The sequence below is a fragment of the Euphorbia lathyris genome, chromosome 5, assembly GCF_963576675.1.
Source record: "Euphorbia lathyris chromosome 5, ddEupLath1.1, whole genome shotgun sequence".
NCBI classification, from domain to species: Eukaryota; Viridiplantae; Streptophyta; class Magnoliopsida; order Malpighiales; family Euphorbiaceae; genus Euphorbia; species Euphorbia lathyris.
The window spans coordinates 7,171,010-7,197,989 of record NC_088914.1 but is presented as its reverse complement, the minus strand read 5'-3'; the positions used below and the strand labels follow the sequence as shown (position 1 = coordinate 7,197,989).

Below are 26,980 nucleotides of genomic sequence, written 5' to 3'. Positions count from 1 at the left end.
AGTTCAAGAAGAAAGGGTATGTACTGGATACACTGATACCCCCTTACCCAGTGGATGATGCTCCCTACCAAGAATATTATGCTTACTTGAAGCATAAAGCTGATGATGATCAAGTGGGAGACATCATACTTGCATCTATGACACCGGAATTACAAAGGCAACTACATGCAGATATGGATGCCTATTCCATGGTCAAGCACCTAAAAGAGTTATTTGTGAATCAAACTCGGTGCGAACGCTTCGAAATAACAAAACAGTTATACAGATGCAAGATGCAGGTGGGCACATCTGTTGTGGCGCATTGCGCCAAGATGATTAGCCTTATCACCAAGTTTTCTAGTATTGGAGATGCGATGGACCATGAACTAAGTGGGAACTTACTTCTTCAGTCCCTCCCCGAGAGTTACTCGCAGTTCATCATGAACTACCAAGCGAGTGGCTTGCAAACCTCTCTTGAAGAGCTTGCAAATATGCTCGAGACAGTCGAGCCCAATACAAAAGAAAACAAGGAGATATCAGGCCTTGCTATTGAAGGATCAAAGAAGAGGAAAGGGATCTCTCCCAATCCAAACCATCCTAAGAAAGGTAAGGAGGCCATGCTCACCGAAACGATGGGAAAGGAAGTTAAGAAGCCCAAAGGCAAGTGCCACTATTGTGGTGAAGTAGGGCATTGGAGGAGAAATTGTTTGTTGTACCTAGCTACCCTCAAGAAGGGAGAAGCCGGGACTTCAACATCTGGTATGTTTTATATTGAAATAAATACAATTTCACAGTCTGAATCTTGGGTACTTGATACCGGATGCGGATCTCATATTTGTACAAATATGCAGGAACTAAATCAGACTAAGGAATTGAAGAAAGGAAGCATAAACTTGCGAGTGGGAAATGGAGCAAGAGTTGCCGCCCTCGCAATCGGAGATTATGTTTTAAATTTGCCCTCTGGGCTTGTAATAGAATTAAGGAACTGTTTATACGTTCCGGAAATGTCTCGTAACATTATTTCTATTAGCCGTCTTGTTGACGACGGTTTTCATATTTCAATAAAAGACAAACGTTGCGATTTTTATAGAGATTCGATTTTCTATTTTTCAGGAATATCACAAAATGGGATTTATGTGTTAGATGACAAAATTTCTGTTTTCGCAATTGATACCAAAAGACATAAGCTAGATAATTCAACTTACTTGTGGCATTGTCGTTTAGGCCATATAAACAAAAGACACATGCTTAAGCTACATCAAGATGGGCTTATAAATTCAATTGATCCTGAATCATTGGAAACGTGCGAAGCATGTTTAAAAGGCAAAATGATAAAGACATCCTTTAGCAATAAAGGTGAACGTGTATCAGACACTCTATGACTCATTCATTCAGATGTATGCGGTCCTATGTCAGTCCAAGCAAGAGGAGGATTCAGATACTTCATTAGCTTCATAGACGACCATACCCGATATGGTTATATCTACTTGATGAAGCACAAATCCGAAGCTTTTGAGAAATTCAAATGCTTCAAGAATGAAGTGGAAAATCAACTAGAAAAGAAAATAAAGACATTTCGATCCGATCGAGGTGGCGAATATCTTTCAGATGATTTTCTGAATTATCTAACTGAATGTGGGATTTGCTCACAATGGACACCTCCCTATGCACCACAACACAATGGTGTATCCGAGAGGAGGAACCGTACCCTACTAGATATGGTACGATCCATGATGAGCATAGCATTATTTCCAAAGACATTCTAGGGCTATGCCTTGGAAACCGCCCTCTTCACCCTAAATCGAGTACCAACTAAATCCGATAGTTCCACACCATATGAATTGTTCGTTGGTAGGAAACCCGTATTCTCATTCATGAGAGTATGGGGTTGTTCAGCATTTGTCAAACGCATTGCGTCTGACAAACTAGATTCTAAATCTAATAAATGTTTCTTCATTGGATACCCTAAGGAAACTATGGGATATTACTTCTATCATCCAGATGATCAGAAAGTGATAGTATCCAAGTACGCAACCTTCTTAGAGAAAGAGTTTCTCGAAGACACAGAAAAGGGAAGCATGATTGAACTTGATGAAGTTCATGAACAAGAAACACCAACTGAAACAACAGAAGCAATTGAGGAACCCGATGCAGTCCCATTAGATGAGACTCAAGTGCCACCCCTTCGTAGATCACAAAGAGTTCGTGAACTCCCTATTAGATATGGTTTTCTAGTGGGAGATGATGAGGTTCCCGTGTGAGACGATGAACCCGAAAACTATGAAGAGGCTCTTACTAGTCCAGATTCTAAAGCGTGGCTCGAGGCCATGGATTCTGAAATGGATTCCATGTACACCAACCAAGTGTGGACTTTGGTTGATCCACCCGAATGGATAAAACCCATTGGGTGCAGATGGATCTTTAAAAAGAAGACAGACATGGATGGAAAGGTTAGCACCTACAAAGCTAGGTTAGTAGTGAAAGGATATCGTCAGAAGCAAGGAATTGATTATGACGAAACTTTCTCTCCTGTGGCTATGTCCAAATCAATCAGAATAATGCTTGCTATTGCCGCTCACTACGATTACGAGATTTGGCAAATGGATGTGAAAACAGCTTTCCTAAACGGAAACCTGCTTGAGGATGTATATATGATGCAACCTGAAGGTTTCATATCAAAGGATGCAAACAAGGTTTGCAAACTTCAGAGATCCATTTATGGACTCAAGAAAGCATCTAAAAGCTGGAACAAGCGTTTTGACGAAACCATAAAACAATTTGGTTTCGAACAAAATTGCGAAGAAGCTTGCATTTACAAGAAAGCAAGTGGGAGCTCTATAGCATTTCTAATATTATATGTGGATGATATATTACTAATGGGAAATGACATAGCTCTGCTACAGTCGGTAAAAGTATGGTTATCTGGTAACTTCTCAATGAAAGACCTTGGTGAAGCAGCTTATATACTTGGTATAAAGATCTACAGAGATAGATCAAGAAGACTGCTCGGTCTTTCACAGGCTACATACATCGAAAAGGTGCTAAAGCGGTTTAGCATGCTTGAATCGAAACGAGGTAACTTACCCATGCTACATGGAGTAAAGTTAAACAATCATCAATGTCCTAAAAACGATGATGATAAGAAGCGCATGGCTGTAGTCCCGTACGCCAGCGCAATCGGTTCGATTATGTATGCTATGTTATGCACTAGACCTGACGTAGCGCTGGATTGCCGTCAAAAACATTCTTAAGTACTTGAGAAGAACTAAAGACATGCTTCTAGTGTACGGAGAAGGAGATCTGAAAATAGAAGGATTTTCAGACGCAAGTCATCTCACAAATGAGAATGATTTTAAATCCCAATCAGGATACCTGTTTATCTTGAATGGGGGCGCGGTCAGCTGGAAGAGTTCCAAGCAAGGAAGCGTAGCTTTCTCTACGACCGAGTCAGAGTATATCGCTGCTGCGGAAGCAGCAAAGGAAGCAGTTTGGATTAGGAAGTTCATTACTGAACTTGGTGTGGTGCCTGACATTGTAAATCTCATTACACTGTATTGTGATAGCAATGGAGCCATTGCGCAAGCAAAGGAACCACGGTCTCATAATGCATCCAAGCATTACCTTAAGCGATACCACATTATAAGAGAAATTGTGGCAAGAGGAGATGTGAGAATAGAAAGAGTACCTACAGAGGACAACGTTGCAGATCCGTTGACAAAGCCCTTAACCCAGAAAGTACATGATCGTCATATAACTTCTACTGGGATAAGTTATAGAAACAATTGGCTTTAGTCCAAGTGGGAGTATGTTGAGGTTTAGTGTCCTATAGACAATTGTTCTAGGATACAAACTTAATGTAAATGAAGTGTTCTTTACATCATTTGTTTTAATGAGATATATGTTTTATAACTATATAAAGGCAATCCCTTTTAAGCACTAAATAAAGTCTAATAAAAGGAAATCCGTAAGTTTGTTTTAAAGTGATTATAAAGTGTTCATACAAGCATGAAGTGAGACAAAACTTTATAATAAACTAATAAACTTAAAACCACCCCAAGTCAAGTAATATGTTTAGGATTGACATATCACTGCTGAGACTTGCATGTAACAATGTCTTCTGTCCGACAGAAAACTGATCTCACAAGCTTCATATATATAGATATCTGGACAGTTACATGGATCCGATGAAAAGTAGTTCATTAGGATTGGGGATCCGACTTGAGATAATAGGATGGGTAGATTCATCCTTGTCACCTGTTCATCTCATTAGTATTAATAGGTATAAATAATCCTCAGACTCAAAGGAATATTAATTGGTATTCTGGATTACAGAATGTGACGCTTTGATCCTGTTGTAACACGATCCTTAACAGAGATGACTCTGGGGTGTGAACAGCAGAGGTTGGGTATCACAGGAAGTGATTGCGGGATCGTTATATATTGGATTGAGCATTTATCACTCCCGATAAATGGGAGATATGTCCATGGATCGCTTGTGGAAGTCTTGACTCTAAATCCTTGCAAGGTGATAGCTTAAGAATGAAATTAGATTTCTCTTAACCTATCTAATTGGAGTTGACTCGGCCAAGAACAAGTAAAACGAACGTCTCGCTATATGTGACTTGACATTATCCATAGTCATAAGATTCAGTTCAAGGACGTAGTTGATAAAGGATCGAATTATACCGTAACTAATACTGAAAGGTCAACGACAGAATCAACCTATCTTCTTATAGCTCTAGGGGAATGATTACAGACTTGCTAATCACATACTCTGTACATCATTCCGTTATGCAAAGATTAAAATATAATTCTTTGAAAATTAATTTTAATAAGTTGCATACGGCTAGAAGCAATAAGAACCTAATGGGTCACACATAAGACTTGGAACCCAAGAGAGAGACAGATGTTAATTAATTGACGGAAGCCCAACTGAGCCCAATAAGGCCCAGTGACTGTAGGGGTCGAAATTTATGTATAATAAATACATAAATAATTAATTTGATTTTATCTATTCTAATTAGATTAGGATTATGAATTAAATTAATTAAAGGATAACTAAGTTAGGAGTTTTAATTAGATTAAATTACTCCCATTATTATCCAATAAGGTTATTGTTATTATCTTTTATATTTAGATATATTAATAGATAATAATTAAGAGTTCTATTCCGAATTGAATTCTTATTCAATAATCTAATTCTATCTAACTAAGGATTAGATACAAGGAAGATTATAAATACCCCTAAGGGAATTTCGAAATCCCAACCCTTGAGAATTTCGAATTCCACACTAAGAGAGAGAGAGAAAATTTCGAACCCCCCTAGCCCGAGGACGAGATTTTCTACCGCTTTCTTCCGTTCAATTGATTTTCATCTTTCTTTCTTTATCCTTGATCTTGTGTTGATTAATTAGAGGCAATCTATTTTGGTTGCTACTCAACGGTTGATTGTAACTTAATCTCATATTTGTTTTGTTCTGTGCTCAGGAACTCGAAGTAAGAGTTGTGGGAACTTCATTTGCAACGGTAGATAGAACATCTAAAAGGTATTTCTTCTTATCCCTCTTTATATGAAATAACGGTTAACAGATCTTGTGGTTTATGGAAATAGGTTAAAAAATTTATATTTCCGCTGCTATACGTTAGCCTATTTTTCCAACACAAGAAACATATATGAATGATAGTTAGATCCCTATCAGAAATCATATGACTATACATTACATAATTAATACCTGTGGAGCAGTTGATTGTGTAGCTTGTGATGTGCATGTCCTCTTGTTGTGGTTTTTACCTCCACATTTTCTGCATGTCATGTACATGTTACCTTTCCTGCTCAATTTAGTTCTGTTAGTTGCCTCAATTTCTTCTGGTTCTTTCCTCCTTGCCCTTTGCCTTCTGCCACGCTTGGCCTTCACCGGTGAAGGAGGCTCAATTGGAACCGGTGGATCTTCATTGGGCCATTGATCCATGCCATTAGTTGGTTCAATAATGAAACTGTAGACTTTCAGATAGGTTTCAACTGAATAACAATCTGCTAGATAGTTCTCCGGGTTGTCGTTTTGGCCTATAATAGCAGCACAACCGTGACTGCAAGGGATCCCATTCAACTGCCATCGTCGACATGTGCAAGTGTTATCTTCTAAATTCACAACAAACTGCTCTCCCAGCCCATTGATTTGAACTCTAGGCCCACCTGAGTAAGTTGGAACATAATGTCTTGCCTAATCCTTGTTGATTTCTAGCTTCTTCAAAATCTTTCCACAGAACTTCTTGTTATTCTTCTTCATAATATCTGCTTTGTTCTTGATCCTCTTCATTAACTTCACTTTAATCATCTCATACATGGTGATTATGCCCTTATCCCTTGCATCAAGGATGTACTTGTTGAAGCACTCACACAAGTTATTTAAGAGCATATCACATTGTGCCCTATAACAGAAAACAAGCATTCAAATTACACTATTGAAACAAAATCCATCACAAACAATAGATAGGTTATTACCTTTCAGAAAAGCATGCCCTGGCCCAGTGTTCGCTTGGCATTTGTCTAAGCCATTCCCTTGCCTTAGGTGAAATCTGTTCAATCTTGTTTATCCATTCCTCATGCTTAGCCATATATGGAGCCCTTACTGCGTTCCAGATTAAATCCTTCAACTCTTTCCCTTTAAATTTCGTTCTAAAGTTTGTGTACATATGGCGTACACAAAGCCTGTGTTCAGCATGGGGGAACAACATCTCCACTGCCCCTATTAATCCCTACATGTAATGACACAGTTATGCATCATGAATATGTAAATAAATACACACTATCCAAATAAGCAATTATACCTTTTGTCTATCTGAAATGAAGGTGAAATGGCTACTATCTTCAATTTCTAGATCATCAGCCAAGTTTCCTTGCTTTCTGTCTCTACTATGGCATATGCAATAGGAAAGATGCAGTCATTTGGATCAATCCCAACAGCTACTAACATCTGACCTCCAAACATACCTTTTAACCAACAGCCATCTAATGAAATAATTTTCATGCACCCTGCCTTCCAAGCTGACTTCAAAGCACTCAAGCACATGTACATGCCCATGAATTTTACTTCCTTCCACCTACCCATAAAAGTAGAACCTGGGTTGGATCTCATTATCTCAGCCCTATACCTATATAAACAGATGTACATGTACATGTATAAACAACCAATGCAAATTATAACCAACAAAATATACCTGTAGATGTTCTCATATTGGCTCTTCTCATCACCATATATAATGGCAATGGCAAAGCACTTAGCCCTGTAAGCTGTCATTCTGCCAATGCTCAAGGACATCTCCCTTCTGATGTCATCCATCATTGCCTGTATCTTCCAGTCAGCATCACTCTTGAAATCCTCCAAATATTTCCTCCCAATATACTTATACGTCATGTGAAAATTTTTATGTACTTTACAACACTCATGTTGGAAGTGACCACTCTTCACCTGCATGGTCCGATTCAATGGATCCTTTCTATCCACCCTTGAAGCATATATTCTCCATGGACACTTGTCACTATCACTGATCATCCCCTTGCAAACTGCCTCCACTTTGATAGGTGTGTTAAGCTTGAACCATGGTTGAAATCTGTGCTTGATGCCATGGCTCCTACATGCTGCTTTGAACTTTTCGTTATCATTGAATAGCATGCCTATCTTGAATGTAGGATCTGCCATATCCCTAGGAGCATTGAACTTTGGGTACCTGGTTTTACCTTCATTCTCAAAATCTGACTCCGAGTATAATACATCATAGTCCCCGTACTCCGATGAATTGTCTTGAATGTTGAAGCTTTGTGTCGGGTCCCTACCACTTGTGGGAACAGATGGTGCAGTCGTACGTCTACCTCGTCTGGCATTCTGAACCCCCTGTACCAGATCCTCATCATCATGCTCCAGCACGTAATCATCATCAACAAAATCGTCTTCATCTTCTTCTCATGCAACTGCCTTTTGTTCACCCCCAGCAGCATGGTCCACATGAACATGGTCCACATTAGCATCATGGGAACCAGTCTCATCACCCCCAGCAGCATAGTTCTCAGTGTCATCATCCCTTACAGCATGCTCCCCTTCATCATCCCTAGCAGCATGGTCACTGATAGGGGCGTTTCGTCCCTATCTTTTAGCGTGATTTATGGTTTAATTTTAGAAGAAATAAATAAGTTTAATTGCAAAAATAGAGTGTTTTAATAAAATAACGAAATAAAAATAAATTACGTACTTTCGGTTAATTTTCCTTATTTTTGATTAATTTAGAAAATAAAACGTCAAGCTAACTCGGCTCTCGAGAATTGTATTTCAGGTACGAGCAAGGAGCGAAAATCCACCGACATACGCAGGGCGTATCACCCTTCACGCGGGGCGTGGAACACTTGGTCAGAAATAATTGTTCTATCCACAGGCACCACGTGGGATCTACTCACCAATACGTGGGGCGTATCAACCTCCACGCGAGGCGTGTGACATATGTCAGAAATGATAAGCCTAATCCTGAAAGTCAGACTGCATGGTCTCCCAGAGTCAACTGCTCCTACGCGGGGTGTCCCACCTTACACGCGGGGCGTGTAAGGAAGTTCTTCGACCTAAAAGACTCAGGGACTCATTTACGCGAGGCGTGCTTCAGCTACGCGTGGCGTAAAAGGCCCAATTCAAGCAATAAAATCTTAGAAACTCAACCACGCGAGGTGCATCCCAGTCTACGCGGGGCGTGGTTGAGACAACAAGATCTGGATTTGGTCCACATGCAGGAGATTTCTGACGGAATGGGCAAATACGCAGGGCGTACACCACCATACGCGAGGCGTGTCATGGGAAATCTGCAGAAAATCATGTTCCTCCATACTTGTATCTTGTGAAATTACAAATCTACCCTAGCTTGATGTGTATAAATAGGAGTGACTAGCACTCATTTAGACACCTTGAAACACACCTTTTTGATATACAATTGTTACTATAGTTTAAGCTTTTGTTTGAGATTTTAATTTACATAGCAATTCTCTATCACCTTGAGAGCTTGTTCGTTGATTTCGGCATTCCGTCAAAGTTTCGTTCCATCTCCGTTCACCAAGCTCTTAAGCTCCACCTCCAAGTCCTACGAGACGGCCTTGAGTCCGGTTAGCTAGTTCCGAGGGTGGATTCTTCCCTTTTCACTTGCTAATTAGCTTGTACTCTTCCTATGTACTAGGCTTGGTTGTATTTCATATTTACATTCTCCATATTTATAATATTCATAATCTCTTTTTCTATATTTGTGTTGATGTTTGCTACTTGTTTTGATACTCGTAATTGATTATTGTGTAGGAGAATGTGATTTCCAACGCCATTTGGGCTATCTTTAGGGATTCATATAGGTGTTGCCTTACCGGAAGTGACGCCCCGGAAACCGTAGGAATTGACAAACCATGGAACTTACGGGCCCTAATTTCTGGTCCCAAGCATTAGACACGCCTTGACTAGGAACCATGTAGTCTAAATACTTCACGGGTCGGTCACACTACACGTAGTCGTCATTGCAAGAGTAAATCATTAACCGTTTATATATTGAGAGTCATTGTTTGTCATATTTATAACTTATCGCCTTCCATATCATTTCGTAGAGTTTTGTTATATAAATTTGTCTCACCCGTAGTTAGGAGTAGTTTGTAGTTGTTCCCCCGAATCAACTCAAAGTATTCACCGCTTAGATAACATATAAAACCGAGTCGTTTAATACTTGTAGTTATAAATCCCGTGGATTCGATACCCGGTCTTAACCGGATTATTTCTTGATACGACGGGGTACACTTGCCCCTAAGTAGTGGCGTCTAGTAGAGCATTTAGAAAGATCACATCCATAGTCGTAACGCACTTATCATAATATACATTCCGTCGTTTAGAAACTCTACCTAGCCGTTTACGCATCGTCACCAGCTTCATCATCCCCAGCATATGTACCTTCATCTTCGTGGTCATCTTCTTCGGCATTAGGGGCATCATCTATGTTAACATAATCAAATGTTTCAGCTGTAGTTTGGTGATCACTTTGATCTGCTTGCTCATCATGTACACTTTGATCTGCTTGCTCATCATGTGGACTTGGATCCGTTTGTTCACCACCATGTGCAATAGGAGCTTCGTGTTCACCACCAGCAGTAGGAGTTGCCTATTCACCACCAGCAATAGGAGCTGCCTATTCACCACCAGCAATAGAAGATGCTTGATCACCACCAGCAATACGAACTGCTTGTTCATCTGAATCCTTATTGTACTGAAGGAAAAGCATCTTCCTTCCACTATACTCTAGGCCCCGCTGTTTAGGTAAGTCAACATCATCATCAATCTGTTCTAATATAACAGAGCTTGGTATAAACTCAAACTCATCTTCGTCTTCATCTTCTGATTCAGGTTCATCAATGCTAACCAAGTCATCTTCAGTCACCTCCTTGACATATATGTGAATCTCCCCACACTCAACTGTTAAGCCCAAAATATACCTAAAATATCATCAATAATTACATCAATATTGCTACAAATTTATGCTATTTATAACTGTTTAGGAAGCTTTTACTCTCGAATATGTTTCTTTCTTGTAAGGTACATAAATATTTGGTAAAATCCAAATAGGAACGAAAAGAGCTCGAAAACAGAAGAAAAACCCTACAAAAGGAGTCGAAGACGACAGAAATTAATAACGCCAAATCGAGGACGCGAACGAAAGCTGAAAAACTGAAAAACGTTCCGTGCCGCGACCGCGGCCCCCAAATTCACGGTCGCGACACGCGTTCCCCAGCTTCTCCTTCCTTCGTTTGAAGACCAATTGATGCTCCCCCATTCTCGGTACGAGCAGGAGATTTTAGAGGCATAGTTACACACTTTCGTTTTCGACGAAACGCGAGAGGTGGATAAAGATGTCCTTTCGCAATGGACACGATCCTTCACAACGGACACGACACTTCAATCAAGACTCTTCAACATCTATAAATAAAGAGTTGATGGAGAGTTGAAAATATGTAGAAAAAAGAGATTATAGAATTTATGCAGAAATTCCGAATCAAGTGATTCAGAAGTTAGATTTCGATTCTGTAAAAAGCAATATGCTGTACACATATTGTTTATTCAATAATAACAAGTTTAGTAGCGTTTAGACATTGTTCCAGTTTAGTTTTCATTTTGGTAGTAGACCGACCCAGTCTCTATTACGAAGATTCAACGAGAAGATTGAGTAGAGGATCCGCCCCTGAGCCTGACAAACTCTAATGAACCCCAAGGAAAGGATTGATCAACCCGTTCACTTGCAAGCCGTCGAATGTTTCCATGCTCCATGTTCTCTGTAAACTTGTATCAATTTATATTTCATCTAATAAAGTCCGTTCTATTCGATAGATTTTTATGCAGCACTTATGGTAACCAATCCACTAAAGTGACTGCTGGTGTTTTCATTAAAACATATTTAATCCAAAATCTTTACAAGGAAACTTTGTTGAACACTTAGGCAAATTATTATCTCGAAAGAGTTTTAATTTGATTAAGGGCAACTATCCCGAAAGGGTTTTGTCATGTTCAAAGCCAATTAATTAGAGGTTCCGTCATTTATTTCATCTTTATAATTCGTACAAAGTTTAAAGTTGTTTTCTTTGCTTAATGCAAACGAATACATTCGTTTACTTTTCTAAAAAGTACTAAACGTTCCTATCTTGCAAATTCATTCTTAAATCAGAATATTTTCTAACGTCTTCATACTCTAATCTAATTCTCATTCTAGCAATTTCAAAACCAAAACCGATTAAACGATTTTTCCATATTATAAACCTTAAAGTAAATTTAACCGATTGTAAATAAGTTTTGTTAAAAAAACGTTCCCTGTGGGATCGATATCTTTTATTACTACAAGCGTATACCGTGCACTTGCGGAAATCGCTCAACAAATTTTGGCGCCGTTGCCGGGGAACGCCAAAATTTTTGATAAAATTTTAAATTTTTCGTGTTTTATTACGAATCTAGGTTTATTCATACTTATTCAAACTTTTATATTTTATTTATTTTCAATTACTAACATATTTATTTTTCAAATTCTGTTTTGTAGGTAGTTTCGGTTCGTGCGAAATTTCAAGTTCATGCGCAGTTCTCGAAGTTCAGGCACGTCACCAGATCCTATTGACCCAGAAATTGAAAGAACTCTTAAAAAGAACAAGAAAGAAAAGAAAAAGAAAAACAAAACGCCAATAAAAACTAAAATTACCGAGCCAGAAGTTATGGCCACACTTATGGATTACGCTAGGCCAGGAGTGGCCGGTGTAACAAACAGTATAGTTAGACCCCAAATTAATGCACATCATTTTGAAATTAAGCCTGCGTTGCTTAATATGTTGCAAAATAATGTAACGTTTTACGGGTTACCTAACGAAAATCCTAATACACATTTGACAAATTTCTTAGAAATTTGTGACACTTTTAAAATTACTGATGTAACTGCAGAAGCAATCAAACTTCGCCTTTTTCCTTTTACTTTGAAGGATCGAGCCAAATAATGGTTAACTTCTATGCCAGCCGCATCAATTGAGACTTGGGAGCAATTAGCCCAAGCATTTTTATCAAAAAAATTTCCTTTAGCAAAAACCGCAAGAGTCATTAAAGAGTTAACATCTTTTTCTCAAAATGATAATGAAACTCTTTATGAGTCTTGGGAACGTTTTAAAGAACTTCAACGTTTATGCCCACACCACCCATTGCCCGCCGAACTTTTAATGCAAACATTTTATAATGGACTAAATCCTACAACTAGAGGTTCATTGGACGCTATGTCTGGAGGGTTATTCATGAAGAAAACATCTGCCCAAGCAAGAGAACTTTTGGAGGAAATGGCAATCAACAGCAGTATGTGGCCCGCGGAACATGGACACGTACCATTAGCGAAACCATCATCCTCAACAACATCATCAGTTAAAGGTATAGTGAATCTTGATCCAGTAGCGATGTTGCGAGCCTAATTTTCTGCCTTATCGCACAAAATTGATAGGTTTATGGCACCGTGTGATTCTAATGGTAAGCCAATCCAAACAGATGTGGATTACGAAGGTATGAGTGAAATTGAACAGGTAAATTTTGTCCAAGGGCAAAACCAAAATAATAACCCTTATTCCAATACATATAATCCTGGATGGAGAAATCATCCTAACTTTAACTGGAGAGATAATAATAATGCTAATGCTAATCAAAATCGTACTACTAATTATCAAAATCAATCCAGAGATTCGATTAGCACTTTATCTTCTAAAATTGACAAAATTATTGATGCTATGAGCGGAAAAATAAGTAATCACGACGATGGTTTTAAACGGATCGAGAATAAATTCGATCAGCTTATTAAAAATCAATCATCTAGCATCCATAATTTGGAGATTCAAATTGGACAACTCGCTAAATCAATTCCATCCTGCAAAGAGGGAAGTCTTCCAAGCCATACGGAAGAAAATCCGAAAGAGCATGTTAAGGCTATCACTCTTCGTTCAGGGAAAAATTACTTAGGCCCGGAAATGCCCGGAAATTTGACCTTACCTGGAACTGATTTACCGAAGCCCAAAGAAGATACATTAAAACAAAAAGATGCACCAATTGACTCTAGTACAAAAACTTTTGTACCCAAACCACCTTTTCCACACAAAGTGCAATAAGGACTATGACAAACAACTTTTAACATTTTTAGACAAACTTAAGAATTTGCATATTAATTTAACGTTTATGGATGCGATTACACAAATTCCCAATTATGGTAAATTCCTCAAAGATTTAATTTCAAAGAAAATCAGTTGAGAAGGAATTTCATCCATTTCGCTAACTGAAGATTGCAGTTCGATTGTGTCAAGTAATTTGCCCACAAAACTTAAGGATCCCGGATGTTTTACCATTCCGTGTAAATTGGGAGATATGGAATTTCCCAGTTGTCTCTGTGATTTAGGAGCAAGCATTAACTTGATGCCATTATCTATTTTTAATAAGTTAGGCTTAGAAGAAGACATCAAACGTACCAATATGGTTTTGCAATTAGCGGATCAAACCACTAAAAGACCATACGGTATAATTGAGGATGTTTTAGTTAAAGTTGACAAATTTATTTTTCCTACCGATTTCGTTATTTTAGATTTTGCTTATGACGTAAATTGTCCGTTAATCTTTGGTAGACCGTTCATGAACACGGGACGTGCTCTAGTTGATGTGTCGGAAGGGAAAGTAGTTTTAAGAATAGGCGATGATAAGATTGAGTTTGATATGAATCAAGCGATGAAATATCCTATGGAGGATTTCGCTTGTATGAAACTTGATTTAATTGAAGAATGTGTAAATGACATTGTTCAAAAAGAAGAAATAATAGAACCTATAATGAGTGAGGAACTAGAAGATAAGGACCCAGAACCTTTGATTCGAGAAGATGGACGAGTTCCGCCTTCAACTATAGTTCCACCTAAATTAGAACTTAAAGAATTACCAAGTCATTTGAGGTACGCTTTCTTAGGCGAAGGCGATTCTCTACCTATTATTATCTCTAACAAATTAACACAAGTCCAAAAAGAGAAATTGAAAGAAGTTGTTAGAAATAGGATAGGAAGTATGGGTTGGAAAATTTCAGACTTAAAAGGTATTAATCTGAGCATCGTAATGCACAGAATTCACTTATAAGAAGATAAGCCACCTAAAGCGGATAGGCAAAGACGCCTAAATCCGAATATGAAAGAAGTAGTAAAAAATGAGATTACTAAACTTCTGGACAATGGAATCATCTACCCTATTTCGGATAGTGAATGGGTTAGTCCAATCCATTGTGTACCTAAAAAGGGAGGCATAACAGTTGTAAGGAATGAAGAAGGTGAATTAATACCTACGCGAACCACCACTGGTTGGAGGGTTTGTATAGATTATAGAAATCTAAATAAAGCAACTAGGAAAGATCATTTTCCTCTTCCTTTCATTGATCAAATGATCGAAAGGATAGCTGGTCATGCTTTCTACTGTTTTCTAGATGGTTACTCCGGATTCTTTCAAATATACATTTACCCGGATGACCAAGATAAAACAACCTTCACATGTCCTTACGGAACATTTGCATATAGGAGAATGCCTTTTGGTCTATGTAACGCACCTGCAACATTTCAACGTTGTATGACTGCGAGTTTTAATGATTTCATTGAAGATATCATGGAAGTTTTTATGGACGATTTTTCAGTTTATGGAGATTCTCTTGATTCGTGCCTAGAAAACTTGGATAAAGTTTTGTCTAGGTGTGAAGAAACAAATTTGGTATTAAACTGGGAAAAATGTCATTTCATGGTTGACGAAGGAATTGTTTTAGGTCACAAAATATCTGAAAAAGGATTAGAAGTAGATAGAGCAAAAACCTCTGTAATAGAGAAACTACCCCCTCCAACTACTGTTAAGGGAGTAAGATCATTTTTAGGACATGCCGGTTTTTACAGAAGATTTATTAAGAATTTTTCTGTAATTTCCAAACCACTCACTAATCTACTCATGAAAGATTCTACCTTTGATTTTAATGAAGATTGCGTTAAAGCTTTCGAAACCTTAAAAACAGCTTTAGTCAGTGCACCTGTTATTGCTAAACCCGATTGGGATTTACCATTTGAAATTATGTGTGATGCAAGTGATTTAGCTGTCGGATGTGTTTTAGGACAAAGGAAAGATAAGAAACTTCATGTCATTTATTATGCAAGTCACACACTTTCCGGTGCACAATTAAACTACACCACAACTGAGAAAGAAATGTTAGCTGTAGTTTTTGCATGTGATAAGTTTAGGTCATACTTGTTAGGTTCGAAAGTTATTATTTACACTAATCATGCAGCATTAAGATATTTATTTGCTAAGAAGGATGCAAAACCACGTCTAGGTTTTATTGTTACAAGAATTTGATATAGAAATAAAAGATAAAAAGGGAGTAGAAAACCTTATCGTCGATCATCTATCGAGACTTGAAGATGAAAACGGTCCCATAGGTGAAACTAACGGTATACGAGATGATTTCCTTGATGAACATCTCTATCAAATGAAAAGTGTCATGTCACCATGGTATGCAGATATTGCTAATTATCTTGCAGCCAATATTGTTCCGGAAGGATTAAATTTCCAACAAAAGAAGAAATTTTTCTTCGACATTAAACAGTATTTTTGGGAAGATCCTTTTCTGTTCAAAACTTGTGGTGACAGGATAATTAGGAGATGCGTTGGTGAAAATGAATTTGAATCCATAATGTCGGAATGCCATTCTAGCTCTTATGGAGGACATAATGGAGCTAACAAGACATCAGCTAGAATATTTGAATGTGGTTTCTTTTGGCCTACGATGTTTAAAGACGTCCGTTCATTTATTACTCATTGTGATAAGTGCCAAAGAACAGGAAATCTAGGAAGGAAAGATGAGATGCCCCTCACAACCATATTAGAAGTTGAAGTCTTCGATATGTGGGGAATAGATTTCATGGGACCTTTTCCCCCTTCTAATGGTAAAACTTACATATTAGTTGCCGTTGATTATGTTTCAAAGTGGGTTGAAGTAATTGCAACCCCGACGAGCGATTCTAAAGTTGTTGTTAATTTTCTTTACGATATATTTTGTAGATTTGGTTGTCCAAGAGTCATCGTTAGTGATGGTGGTGCTCATTTTATAAACCGAAGTTTTGAAACGCTTATGAAAAAATATGGAGTATGCCACCACGTATCAACGCCATACCATCCTCAGTCAAATGGTCAGGCGGAGATATCAAATAGAGAACTCAAATGGATTCTAGAGAAAACAATTTCATCCTCAAGAAAAGATTGGTCTTGTAAACTAAATAATGCGTTATGGGCATACCATACTGCATTTAAAACAACAATAGGAATGACTCCATACCGCTTAGTGTATGGAAAGGCATGTCATTTGCCTGTCGAATTAGAACATAAAGCCTATTGGGCTATTAGGGAACTTAACTTTGATTTACGACAAGCAGGTAAGAAACGTTTGCTCGATTTAAATGAGTTAGATGAGTTACGCTATCTATCTTACGAAAATGCAAAAATTTATAAAGAAAAAGTGAAAAAATGGCACGATGCCAAAATTAAAGTCAAACACTTTAACGTTGGGGATAAAGTGCTGTTATTTAATTCACGATTTCGTTTATTTCTAGGAAAACTTAAGTCCAGATGGATAGGACCATATTTAGTCGTCAAAACATTCGATTATGGTTCTTTAGAACTGGAAGGTCCTAACGGAATTCGTTTCAAAGTTAATGGTAATCGATGTAAAATCTATTACGAAAATATTTCACAACTAGAAATTTCGTTCGTAACAAGATTTTCTGACGTATAAATCACTCAGTTTTTCGATCACAGTTTATTTTGTTTTATTTCTTTTTATATTTTTGTTCATTTTATTTTATTTTATTTTATTTTATTTTATTTTATTTTATTTTATTTTATTTTATTTTATTTTTTTTCAAATGCCAATTTTTGTGATTAGATGCCTTTATGTTATGATTTATATGCATAAAATATGTTTATTTCATAATTTTAGAATTAATTTTAGGAAATTAGATTGAAATTGAAGTTTCAGGCAATTCTCTGCCGAGAATTCTATTTTTCAGATTTGTCCAATTAGGTTAGATTTTCTCTGAACTTACCGAGAATTATAAATTCTCTACCGTGAATCAGGACATGGCTTTCGACGCCTGATTTCCGCAAGGAAATCAGCGTGTCGCGACCGTGGCTTTGCTATTCTCGGCCGCGACACGCGAAATTCCTGCACACTCAGGTCTGAATCAACCTTAACCTTTCAACAAACCTCTTAACAACTGAAACCTTAAGTTTCTTCATTCCCGAAAGGTGTCATTTTATACCTTTTCATGATTAAAACAACACCTCTTTTCATCCAAAACTCTTATAAATTAGTCTTAGAGGATTCAAGTTCTGTTACAATTCTTTTCATCTTTATTAGAACTCTGATTTCTTCAAAACACCATTTTTATTTAGTAACAGAAACTTTGTTTCTTTCAAATCGACACCATGCCTACCAAATACAAACATTCAAGGCACAATGCTGCCTCAAGCAACAAACGCCTAGACTTATCCAATCGATATGGGGCGCCTTTTCCTATCTTCAATCACGATGAAGGTAGGCGTTATTGGAATCACCGTTACAAATTCTTCACCGGAATGTTGTATATGGATGAATTTCCTAACAGCCAATTAGGCATTACTGATGACATGAGCCGCTATATGGAACGCCTAGGGTGGACAAAATTCGCCCAAATGCGATTTCCAATAATAGGCGACTGGATACTCGAATTCTTCTGTACCGTGCGTTTCACTAATAAACGACGAGTACGTCTCAGTTTTCGTCGGGAAGGCGAAATCTTTACTTTCGGCTATCCTGAGTTGCATGCTTGGTTTGGTTTTCCCCCGAGGGATACAATCAAACGTCATCCTGGACGAGACATGACATCCTTGGACATTTGGAGAATGCTCACTGGATTCTGGCGATTCAATTCAAAACTCGCCTATAATCACTCTTTTCGCTCCAACTCCATGCTATATCTGCACAAATTCCTGTGTCACAGTTTATTCGGTCGCACATTCAGTAGTGTGGTCCGTGACACAGATCTTTATGTCCTTGGAGATATATTCCAGGGAAATGCAGTAGATTCTTCAAAAATTCTGATGGAGGGTCTTGTCGCCGCTTCTCGATCCAAGGATAAGAAGATTGGGTTCGGCAATATAATCTGTGGAATAATTCTCGGTACAAAGGGTACCATTGATGTTCCCTGGAGTGATGATGAATTCTTCCCGACAATTGACTATGAGTTTCTCGAGCACGAAGGACTTGTAAAACGTGTCTTTCGAGCAGGGCCTCACTTTCTGTCTGCACCGGAACGTGAAACTTTCGTGCAGTTTCAAATTGATCGTATTAAGGCCAGAAATATCCCACTTGATAAGGATGAGTATATAGAATAGTTTAGGTTTATAGGTTTTCTTTTTGTAAATATTTTGTGTGTTTTTGTATTATTTCATTTTATTCTTTGTTTTTATAGTTTGTTTTATTCAATAAAGTTCTATTTCATTTTAGTTCATTTACTATTTTTTTTACAAGGTTAGATATATGTTTGATTACATTTCTTATATAATCATGGTTAAATCTATATAAAATCTATAATATTGAACAAATCATGGTTTTCTTAATTAACACATATATTCACACTTAATCCAAATTTTCACAAACTTCATTCATTGAGTTTAAAACATTAATTCATTCAATTGACTAAATTCCTATAATTAATATATATTTATATGCACTTATTATGCACTTAATATGATTCTCTTAACTTATATGCATCAATGACATTTAAGTTTCATTAATTATTCATAAACCAATTTATTACACTTTAATTCAATTTATTAAGGTTAAACCTTTGGTTTTCCTTGCAATTAATGTCATTTATTTTAGTTTTTAAGTGCAGGGACACTTTATATTAAGTTCAGGAACCAAATCATCAACAAAATTGCACAAACCATGTCAATAGGCACCCAAATAGGCCATTTTGACCAATTCTCTACCGAGAATTAATAATTCTCGGTATGAGCAGCAAACAATGGACGAATTTCAGGGGCAAAATTCCCTGAAAATCGAGTGCCGCGGCCGCGGCTTTGCTATTCGCGGTCGCGACACGCGTGATTTATGCCCTATTGATTCCGATTTTGCCAATATTTTTGCCTATTCCTATTCCTATTCTACCTATACATTCACCTAATCACCCTATATAAACCTACTTCTTACACAAACCTCACATCACCTCTATTTTTACCCAATCCCTTACTCCAAACTCTTCCCCAAAAACCTACTTTTACTCTTCCCAATCTATTCACTCCAATTTCTATCCTCTTTTCTATTCAATCACTTCCATATTCCAACCCCCAAACTCATCTTCAAGCTTTACTCTTTCTCTCAATTCCTTCTTCTTCTTCTTCTCAAACCCTAAAAACACTAAACACCATCACCATGGTTAGGACTAAGCGTGTTAGTAACAAGCCCGCTGTTACGGAAGCTAATCGCCTTCGGGTTCAATGTGGAGCTTATTTTGACATCGCTTCGGAGGAGGAAGCCGCTCGTTTCAAACATTTTTCACAAGCCGACCGCCAATTTGTGGATTTGCACTTCTTAGACTTCCATTCGGTAAGAACATTGAATTTCTCTACTCGAATTGATGCTTTTATTGAGGCGTTGGGTTGGCAAGAATTCGTTAATATGCGTTTTCCGCGTATTAATGAATATGTGGTGGAATTTTTGGTCACTTTGACCATGAATAAGAAGAAAACCTCAATCTCTTTTAGGAATAATGGTATCACATACACCATTGATTATGATGCTATGGGAAATATGTTTGGTTTCCCTACCTCTAATTTTTATGATAAGCCTAAAGATTTTGATAATGATGCGGTTTGGCAAACTCTTTCGGACCAAGACTATTTTAATTCTAAGAACACTTCAAGCAAGTTGATTAAGGACAATTGTGTGTTCTTCTTGCACAAATTTTTGAGTTTCTCCTTGTTTGGGTGTGTTGAGAGTTCAAAGGTTCAGGTTCGGGATTTATATGTTTTGGATAGATTGTTTAAAGGTTTGAGGATTGATAGCATTGGCATGATGTTCGATAATTTGTTCCGTGCTTCGAGGGCTACTACCATTCAGATCCCTCTTTGTAATTTTATCACCGCTATTGTGTTGGGAGCTCGGGGTGAATTGGCTGATTTTGACATGTCCACCTATCGTGGGTATGTTCCCCTTTTGGATATCTCGGCTCTTGAGTGGGCTCATTTATTGCTACCACAAGGTCCCCCCATCTTTATTTCGTATGCCTCCCGTATTGCCCACCTTCGTGGCACTATGGGTGGTGGCGCTTCAAGTTCTCAATTTGCAGGTACCGAAGGCGGCGGAGAGGCGGTGGGAGAGGATAATGAACCCCAAGCTCAACCACAACCCCAAGCACCTCAAGCGGATGATCCGGTGGATTTGCGGAGGATTTTGAATCAAATCAATTCCAACAATCGTCAAATGAACTTAAGAATTGATGATTTGGTAGAAAATAATATGGTGATGAATGACAACCTCAACCTTTTGAGGCGTGAGCATAGATCGACTCGGCATCGGATGCTTTCCTTTTTCCGACGCCGCAATGTGGAGACTTCACCTACACCTCCGGATTCCCCGCCTCAAGCATAGGTTGTTTTCTTTCATTATTTTTTTTATCTTGTTATAATTTGGTACAATTTTAATTTTCCTATGTTTGGTACAATTTTCCATTTTTCATTTTTTGTTGAATGTTTAATTTGCTACAATTTCCATCTTTGTTTCGTATGCCTTATTTCGTATTTTTTTTTATGTTTTCTCCATTATTTTTGCACCAATGAGGACATGGTCCAATTTAAGTGTGGGCGGAGATATACATATATCAATTTCTATACGTATACGAATAAATGCAACAAAGATATTATTTTGAAAAACGAAAAAAAATGCAACGAATATAAATTTTTATGCAAATGCAACACTAATATATTGCAACACATTTTCATAAATTAACCATAAGTTAATATGATTATTTGTTTAGGTTATCATTATCGTTAGAAAGAATATTTCTATACGTATACAGGTAATATTTTTCAAAATTTTCACAAATCTCCGATACGATTTTAAGTAAAATTATCTCGAGTGAATGTATTTAAGTTAATAAATTCTTTATTTTCAATCTCTATTTTATATCATGCAATTCATGATACAATAAATCTTATTTTAAATTTTCAATTAGGTTTATAGGCATTAAATTGAACTAACAATTTTAGCTCGGTTTGATTTCGTCTTACATTAACACCAATTGAAGTTTTTAAGGAAACTTTAGCCATAATACATGTTGAATTTTAAGTCGATATAGGATGAATGTGCTATCTTTATTTTTCCCAATTTCAATATTATATTTCATATTAATTAATCAATTAGTTGAATTCTTAACTTTTGGCCACGATTGAGACCAACCTTATCACAATCGAGGTATGAAAGGGAAGGATAATTAAGTACCGTTTACTTTTGGCCACGGTTGCGACCACCCTTATCACAATCGAGGTATGGAAGGAACGTTTAAAGCAAAAATTATAGGCGTGTATAAGTTTAAAGTAACGATTGCGTCCACCCATGGCATGGTCGGTACCTCTTAAGCAAACACAAAGCAATAAAATACGTATAAAGTTACAATCAAGACCACCCTTATCTCGGGCGTAACTAAGTAAATAATTAACCCAAGTACTTATTTAAAATAATATATCTCATATATTAGTTTAGGTTTGGGAAAGGAAATTTTGTGCTTTGAAATGCCTTGAGACGAAAGACTCAATAACATGCGTGCTTATATCGTCCCGAATGCTTCAATTCAAAATTGAAAATATAAGACGAATGATATATCGTATATTATACTAAGTTAGTTTGATATTTTGCGTATAAATTTGCCATGCGAAGTTAGTCTTTTCGGCTTAACTAATTTAAAAGGTAATACAGAGATATATGTTTTATTTTCATAAAGAGATTAGTTAGAGAATAAATTCAGTGAAATTTTGCTCGGGACTAGCAAAAGATTAAGTGTGGAGATTTGTTAAGCCCAAAATATACCTAAAATATCATCAATAATTACATCAACATTGCTACGAATTTATGCTATTTATAACTGTTTAGGAAGCTTTTACTCTCGAATATGTTTCTTTCTTGTAAGGTACATAAATATTTGATAAAATCCAAATAGGAACGAAAAGAGCTCGAAAACAGAAGAAAAACCCTACAAAAGGAGTCGAAGACGACAGAAATTAATAACGCCAAATCGAGGACGCGAACGAAAGCTGAAAAACCGAAAAACGTTCCGTGCTGCGACCGCGGCCCCCAAATTCACGGTCGCGACACGCGTTCCCCAGCTTCTCCTTCCTTCGTTTGAAGACCAATTGATGCTCCCCCATTCTCGGTAGAGAATTTAATATTCTCGGTACGAGCATGAGATTTTAGAGGCATAGTTACACACTTTCGTTTTCGACGAAACGCGATCGTTCGGGTGGATAAAGACGTCCTTCCGCAACGGACACGATCCTTCGCAATGGACACGATCCTTCACAACTGACACGACACTTCAATTAAGACTCTTCAACATCTATAAATAAAGAGTTGATGGAGAGTTGAAAATATGTAGAAAAAAGAGATTAGTATAGAATTTATGCAGAAATTCCGAATCAAGTGATTCAGAAGTTAGATTTCGATTCTGTAAAAAGCAATATGCTGTACACACATTGTTTATTCAATAATAACAAGTTTAGTAGTGTTTAGACATTGTTCCAGTTTAGTTTTTATTTTGGTAGTAGACCGACCCAGTCTCTATTACGAAGATTCAACGAGAAGATTGAGTAGAGGATCCGCCCCTGAGCCTGACAAACTCTAACGAAACCCAAGGAAAGGATTGATCAACCCGTTCACTTGCAATCCGTCGAATGTTTCCATGCTCCATGTTCTCTGTAAACTTGTATCAATTTATATTTCATCTAATAAAGTCTGTTCTATTCGATAGATTTTTATGCAGCACTTATGGTAACCAATCCACTAAAGTGACTGCTGGTGTTTTCATTAAAACATATTTAATCCAAAATCTTTACAAGGAAACTTTGTTGAACACTTAGGCAAATTATTATCTCGAAAGAGTTTTAATTTGATTAAGGGCAACTATCCCGAAAGGGTTTTGTCATGTTCAAAGCCAATTAATTAGAGGTTCCGTCATTTATTTCATCTTTATAATTCGTACAAAGTTTAAAGTTGTTTTCTTTGCTTAATGCAAACGAATACATTCGTTTACTTTTCTAAAAAGTACTAAACGTTCCTATCTTGCAAATTCATTCTTAAATCAGAATATTTTCTAACGTTTTCATACTCTAATCTAATTCTCATTCTAGCAATTTCAAAACCAAAACCGATTAAACGATTTTTCCATATTATAAACCTTAAAGTAAATTTAACCGATTGTAAATAAGTTTTGTTAAAAAAACGTTCCCTGTGGGATCGATATCTTTTATTACTACAAGCGTATACCGTGCACTTGCGGAAATCGCTCAACATCAACCCGAGCCCAAATGTTTTAACCCATCCTCCCATGGCGTGTCGTAGCGCTTCCAGTAATACTGATAAACATATGTGCATTCCAAACTGACTAATTTGGCAGCAATCCCCACTAAAGACAGAGTGTCCCAATGGCACAAATCCCAGATGAACACCTCACCCCCTACATATCCATGCTTTGTCCATCTTCCATCGTAATACAGTATAATAGGAAAATATCCATCTTCAAGGTCTACACAGTCAAAAGCATTAAACCCAATCAGTCACAATTATAACCAATTAAACCAAAAGAGCAATAAACCCACTCAGTCAAGATGAACTCTAACCAATAAACCTAAACATTCACAAATAAATTCAATGATCCAAAAGGCAATAAACCAATAAACAAAAAAACTCAATCACAATTATAACCAACTAAACACAGTCAGCAATAAACCCAATCAGTCAAAATGAACTTTATCATTCAATTAAACCAAATAAGAAATAAACCCAATCAGTCAAAGTCAAAATGAACTCTATCATTCAATTAACCAATAATCACTGTCATTCAATAAACCAACTAAACACAATCAGTAATAAACCAACTCAGTCAAAATGAACTCTATCATTCAATTAACCAATAATCACTGTCATTCAATAAACCAACTAAACACAATCAGTAATAAACCAACTCAGTCAAAATGAACTCTATCATCCAATAATCACTGTCATTCACTAAACCAACTAAACACTACACCATATCAGTCAGTAACCAATAAACAAAGCGATACCAGTCAGTAAACATTTTTCATCCATTAAACACTAAAATACATCGACATGGCAGAATCTTTTTAACAACTCTATCAAGAAATGGGATTAACTGAATAAACAAAACATAATAAATACTTACATGGCTTCGACAGGGCAGAATCTTTTTAACAACTATGGTCCGGTGTACTACGATTCCCTCGATGTTCGATTATCCATACAGAGTGGGTTCCACTGCATGACAAAAATCGATAAGTATAAGTATTTAAATGGCTTGTATTTTAAACAACACTAAAAAAGCTTTCGTCGGAGAGAAAGCTTATTGAAGGAAAAAATTGATGAACTAAAACATGGCATGCAATGGTGCGAGAAAGGTAATCAGAAAAAGTTATAAACTTACCTCTGATGTCTTCGAATATGAAATAGATTAAGTTCTCCTTGTCTTGCGATATGGGTTCGATTATTTAGTCACGTTGTTCGACTACGAGAAACAACAGTGTTACTTCACGTCTTCTTGTATTGCATGATCCCGATGAATATGGGTTTCACTTAGCTTTACCCAGCAAGAACTGTAAAACATAGGGTTTCTTATGGAAGTTGAAGATTTAGAGTCGAAAGATAGAGAGATGGAACTGGGTTCGAGCAAATGAACTAATGAAAGAGAGAGAGAGACGTGTATGGGGAGTTGTAAGTTCAATCAGAAAACGAAGAGACGTGTATGGGGAGTTGGGTAGGTGATTAATTGGGAGGGAAAACAAAAAGAGGGTAGTTTAGTCAATTCACATTAAGGGGCCCCACGTTTTTATTTCGAATTAGTGAAATAAGGGTGACGTGGCGGGTTGACTGGCGTTGACCGGTCATTCTCACCGGCTATACACCACAGTGTGAGGTCACCCCTAAGTACGTACATATTAGTGTGACATTTTGAAGGTTGTACACCAAAGTGTGATTTAGGGTAAAGGTTGTACACCATATGTGAAATTTACCCTTCCTTATAATATCTTGTTTCGTACTATGTCTGACTATATTTAATTACGTATTTTTAGTTGTCTTTGTTATACATAGTGACGTCCTTACTCTTCTCATAAATTAACTATATGTTCTACCAAATGTCTTTTTTATGGGATATAGCAAGTAACATAAGGGCATGACATCTTAAACATTTTTGGGGCTCTATGCTAAATGAAAAATATGACCATATTCATTAAAAAAAATTAATACTTTCATGTCACAATAATGTTTCTACAAAATGAAACACCAAAATACTTTTAACTTGATTTTTGAAGGTAAATTTCATCAACGGTGTACAACCTTTACCTCATTTCACACTCTGATGTACAACCTTCATTTTGTCTCACTAATATGTACGACCTTATAGGTGACCTCCCACTTTGGTGTACAGCATGTAAAAATGACCGGTCAACGTCTGGTCAACGCGCCACCTCATCATGTTTCGTTCAAGTCATTAGTAAAAGTGGGACCCACAAATTATAAAAAAAAAAATTTATTTTTCTCTCTTTTACCCTTATCCCTCCATCTCTTCATCTTCTTCCCTCTATTTCATTCTCTCTCTTTAAATTTCTTTCTCTCTCTAACTTCTCTCTTTTTAAATTTCTTTCTCTCTAACCTTCTGTATTTCTAGCATTACAAAATAAATATTGAGAATTAAAAACAATAAACAAAAGTTGATCCTTGTTTAATTGCTTAGACAGTTAGATTCGATTGAAGAGTTTAATTTCTAGCTTCACTGATATTAGCCCTAAAATCAATTTTTATATGATAGGTAAGTCTTAATTTTTTTCATAATTGGTTAGCTTTTAATGGAGCATAAATTGTGATGCTAACCAGCAAATTTTTTTATTGATGCCTCCATATGTTTACAGGAGATTTTCTCATCGGCATTTAGCTCAAATGAAATACATTATGCCTGAGGTGATTGAAACAAATAGGATGCTCATGGTTGATGAGCGAACCAGTTGTATGAAGCCGGATCTTCATGTATATATTAACGTAGAGTCTATTGAATTTGACGGGAATTTGAAATCTATTAGTAAAAATCTAGATCTTCCGTTCAGGGCTT

The 26,980-nt window shown here is 37.0% G+C and overlaps 1 long non-coding RNA gene and 1 other non-coding gene across 2 annotated transcripts; one reads left to right on the top strand and one right to left on the bottom strand.

Annotated features, from left to right (window-relative positions):
• The first annotated feature begins 5,464 nt into the window (after positions 1–5,464).
• LOC136231352 (uncharacterized) lies at positions 5,465–12,377 on the top strand. The gene is made up of 2 exons (XR_010689765.1): positions 5,465–5,525; positions 12,067–12,377. It is a non-coding gene; the product is annotated as an uncharacterized lncRNA (long non-coding RNA).
• A 227-nt stretch (positions 12,378–12,604) lies between these two features.
• LOC136231511 (small nucleolar RNA R71) lies at positions 12,605–12,711 on the bottom strand. The gene has a single exon (XR_010689887.1). It is a non-coding gene; the product is annotated as a small nucleolar RNA R71 (small nucleolar RNA).
• Positions 12,712–26,980: the final 14,269 nt, after the last annotated feature.